We start from the raw sequence: 4,818 nt of genomic DNA, 5'->3' as shown, positions 1-4,818 counted from the left end.
GTTGGAACATTTAATCCATTTACATTTAAGGTAATTATCGATATGTATGTTCCTATTACCATTTTCTTAATTGTTTTGGGTTTGTTATTGTAGGTCCTTTCCTTCTCTTGTGTTTCCTGCCTAGAGAAGTTCCTTTAGCATTTGTCGTAAAGCTGGTTTGGTGGTGCTGAATTCTCTTCGCTTTTGCTTGTCTGTAAAGGTTTGAATTTCTCCGTCGAATCTGAATGAGATCCTTGCTGGGTTGGGTAATCTTGGTTGTAGGTTTTTCCCTTTCATCACTTTAAGTATGTCCTGACACTCCCTTCTGGCCTGCAGAGTTTCTGCTGAAAGATCACCTGTTAACCTTATGGGGATTCCCTTGTATGTTATTTGTTGTTTTTCCCTTGCTGCTTTTTAATATTTTTTCTTTGTATTTAACTTTTGATAGTTTGAGTAATATGTGTCTTTGCGTGTTTCTGCTTGGATTTATCCTGTATGGGACTCTCTATGCTTTCTGGACTTGATTCTTCTGGGACCCCTGTAATTTGAACGTTGGTGTGTTTAATGTTGTCCCAGAAGCCTCTGAGGCTGTCCTCAATTCTTTTCATTCTTTTTTCTTTATTCTGCTCTGTGGTAGTCTATTGATTCCTTCTAGAGAATTTTTGATTTCATTTACTGTGTTGTTCATCATTGTTTGCTCTTTAGTTCCTCTAGGTCCTTGTTAAACGCTTCTTGTATTTTCTCCGTTCTATTTCCAAGATTTTAGATTATCTTTACTATCATTACTCTGAATTCTTTTTCAGGTAGACTGCCTAGTTCCTCTCCATTTTTTTGGTCTGGTGGGTTTTTACCTTGCTCCTTCATCTGCTGTGTGTTTCTCTGTCTTCTCACTTTGCTTAACTTACTGTGTTTGGGGTCTCCTTTTCGCAGGCTGCAGGTTCATAGTTCCCTTTGTTTTTGGTGTCTGCCCCCAGTGGCTAAGGTTCTTTCAGTGGGTTGTGTAGCCTTCCTGGTGGAGGGGACTGGTGCCTGTGTTCTGGTGGATGAGGCTGGATCTTGTCTTTCTGGTGGACAGGACCACGTCCGCTGGTGTGTTTTGGGGTGTATGTGACCTTATGATTTTAGGCAGCCTCTCTGCTAACGGGTGGCGTTGTGTTCCTGTCTTGCTAGTTGTTTGGCATAGGGGGTCCAGCACTGTAGCTTACTGGTTGTTGAGTGGAGCTGGGTCTCAGCATTGAGATGGAGATCTCTGGGAGAGCTTTCACCATTTATATTACATGGAGCTGGGAGGTCTCTGGTGGACCAACATCCTGAATTCGCTCTCCCTCATCAGAGGCACTGGCCTGACACCTGGCTGGAGCACCAAGATCCCATCAGCCACATGGCTCCGAAGGAAAGGGAGAAAAAAAGAAGGAAAGAAAAATAATAATAAAATGAAATAGAATAAAATAAAGTTATTAAATTAAAAAATTATTAAAAATTAAAAAAATTAAAAAGTAATAAAAAGAAGAAAAAAAAAGTACAGAAGAAAGAAGAGAGCAACCAAACCAAAAAACAAATCCACCAATGATAGCAAGTGCTAAAAACTATGCAAAAAAAAAAAAAAAAAAAAACCAAATGGGAGAGACAGAACCATAGGCCAAATGGTAAAAGCAAAGCTCTACAGGCAAAATCTCACAAAGACTCATACACATACACACTCACAAAAGGAGAAAAAGGAAAAAAATATATATGTCTTTTGGGAAGTCTGAGGTCTTCTGCCAGCATTTAGTAGTTGTTCTGTAGGAGCTGTTCCACATGTATTTCTGATCTATTTGTGGGGAGGAACGTGATCTCCACATCTTTCTCCTCTGCCATCTTGAAGGTCTCCAGTTTTCATCTTTAAATTGCCGGTTATTGAGGTCAGAGGTTTATCATATTTTTTTGAGTCCTGTAACATTTCAACTAATTACTATTTTCGGATCTGTTGCATTACCAATAGAAAAGATTGGCTGGAAGAAAATCATCATTCGAAAATCTAAATGCATTAATTTTTCCTTATAGCAAGTACAGGAGACTTATAAAATGAATTCATTAATGTTTTAAAATTCCCCTCTTTTGGCATGTTAAGTTTATCTTTCTGTAATCTTCATCCTATGTATGAGAAAGGAAGATAAAATTATCCATTAATTTTTACTTTTGTTATGAGTGCTTTAATTTATTCATATTTCGAAATGAGGCCTGTGTTAATGCTGATTGGCTGATAACTAAAATACAAAAAGCATTTGCAAAAGAGTGAAGGGTTTTAGTGGAATACAAGTTCAATATGAGCTCCACCATATTATTCTGTTCTCAATGCCATATGAATAAAATACCAAAGTGAGAAAGTAATGCTGTGTATTCAGCCAGTTCTGAAATAACAGGTTTATTTCTCTGTAGTGCACTTTAAGAGGGACTGTAACAAAATAATGGGCTTCAGAGAAGGACATCTAGGATGTCAAGAGTTTGGAAACTATTCTGTGAGGCCCTAAGGAAATTTTCTCAGGTAATAACCTAATGTTATTTGATAGCTAAAGATAAATATTTAAGTAGCTGTCATAGAAAAAAGGGTTAGAGACTGAAATAGAATCAGTGGGTATAGTGTATATGGAAACAAATTTCTCCTCAGTATAAGAGTTTTCAGCTAAATAGAGCTGCCCAATGATGAGACTGGGTTTCCTTATGTGAGGAGTGTACTCTCAGGTAGTGTAAGTAGAGTGCAAGGAACAGGTTGCATGACACTTTTCACGGAGTTTAAGAAAAATGTTTCACTGAAAGGTTGGGCTATATGACATCTGTGATCCACAAATCCTGAAAAGTTGTAATTCTAATTTTGTTTTAGTTTTAAATGCCAGCAAAGAGGTAAGCTCTGTAGGTACTTTTACATAATTACAATTGTAATCAAATCATAGGTGTTATGTAAACTGACAAAACACCATTCTGCATTGCAGTTATAAACGGGACCCTTATTCATATATTAATCATTCTTGCTAACCTTATATATTGATATCTAGTTCCTATTTAACTTTGATATCACCATATAAAAATCTGTGTAAATCAGTAATCATTAAGTAAAACCTCATTAGTACTAATTAGAAACACACTCATCTGGTTTGTAGGTAATTTTTTCCCACTGAATATAAACTGTCTCTGGAAGTTAGAGAAACCAAGTGCTGACAAAAGTAAATTTCTTAATTTTTTATTGAATAAATTAGAATTAATTTTAATCCTATTATCAACATAATAACTTCAACAATTTTGGCTAGTTTCTCTATTACATTTTTACATGTTATTTTATTTTTTTGCCATGCAAAATTATCCCCATTTATTGTGGTTCAATTGCAGACTCTGCTGCCTCTGGTGAAGGCACGCAGCGAGTTCTTTTCATAAATAACACCCTTCAGGACAGCCCCTTCCTGTTTTACACAGAATTGTCTTAGAACTTGGGGCCAAAGTAATTAAAAAGCAAGCCAATGACAAACAGGGACTCCTGAGGCCAGTGGTACTAAACTCACAGGCCAGAAGGGGGGACCCTGTGACCTCTCCAGGAGCTGCCCATTCATAAGCTGACAAGATGTAACCTCTAAATACAAAATTCCAATTATCAAAAACAAATAGGAGTGAAGCTTTAGCTACAGTAGGTGCTTCCGCTTGGAACAGAGAACTGTCTCACGCACCAGAAGGTAAAGGGTGACCCAAAATCCCATCTGCTGGTCAAGCCAAGTGCCTGTTCAAGAGGCTGGGGACAGGGCTGAAGGAAGAAGGCAGCCATCAGCGAAGACCCCACCAGCCAAGCAAGTGGTCCCCTCCGAGGGCACAGTCTCTTGTGATGCCAGGTGTTCCAACCTGGACCTCAGCACATGGGTTACCCACTGGGGTCACATAATCTTCCTAATGATGTGATTCTGCCAAAACCCACATTTTTTTCTTGACCAAAGACTCTGATTTGGCAAACTAAATCCTAGCTTGGTGCTTGCCCCTTCACAGGGACATGATTCAGATCCTCATGTAAACACCACAAGAACAGCTAATGGAATCAGAGCGCTGAGCTCTCATTTATGACACAAACTATTGAGATGACATTCTTGATTCATGTCACTTTCAGAGATTGTGGTCACTAAAAAAGTGCTTCAAAACACTTCATTCCTTCCTACTAAATGCAGAAATGTGCTGAGATAGGCATCACCAGCAACTTTTCTTGATTTTAAACGCTTAAAAACAAAAGGGTTTTCCAACCATAAGCCAGTCCTCATGCATCCTGCATCCCCTAAGGGGGACTGAGGCATAACACAGACAACTACAAAATATGCCCTAGAAAAATGCAAGATCCTCATAAAACCAACATCTCCCCACCAAACATCCCACTAAGTCAGCACAGAAGCGGTGAAGGCTCATCAGAAAACACAAAATGAGTATTAGAGAAATAGAGCTTGAAACACTGAACATGATTTCCTCATGATCCTTCTCGCAGCCCTACGTCCTCTCCTCCTTGCTGTTCCAAAAGGAGGGATGCCCCACTCTGGCAAGGGAAGATGGAACCCAGGAGACAGCGGCCATCCTTCCCTCTGGATCCAGGCACATGCCAACTCTGACTTATGGGTCAGAGAATTAGGTTCTAAGAATTCAATGCGGGCTTCCCTGGTGGTGCAGTGGTTGAGAGTCCGCCTGCCGATGCAGGGGACATGGGTTCGTGCCCTGGTCCGGGAAGATCCCACATGCCGTGGAGCGGCTGGGCCCGTGAGCCATGGCCTCTGAGCCTGTGCATCCGGAGCCTGTGCTCCGCAACGGGAGAGGCCACAACAGTGAGAGGCCCGTGTACCG

At 40.1% G+C, this 4,818-nt stretch overlaps 1 protein-coding gene across 4 annotated transcripts in view; it reads left to right on the top strand.

Annotated features, from left to right (window-relative positions):
• SBF2 (SET binding factor 2) overlaps positions 1-4,818 on the top strand; it is a 519,569-nt gene that overhangs the window by 290,956 nt on the left and 223,795 nt on the right. The window lies entirely within an intron of this gene.

Source organism: Physeter macrocephalus, chromosome 16 (genome assembly GCF_002837175.3).
Source record: "Physeter macrocephalus isolate SW-GA chromosome 16, ASM283717v5, whole genome shotgun sequence".
In the NCBI taxonomy this organism is placed as follows: Eukaryota; Metazoa; Chordata; class Mammalia; order Artiodactyla; family Physeteridae; genus Physeter; species Physeter macrocephalus.
Note: the sequence above shows the minus strand (reverse complement) of the source record. Positions and strands in the feature narration are given on the sequence as shown.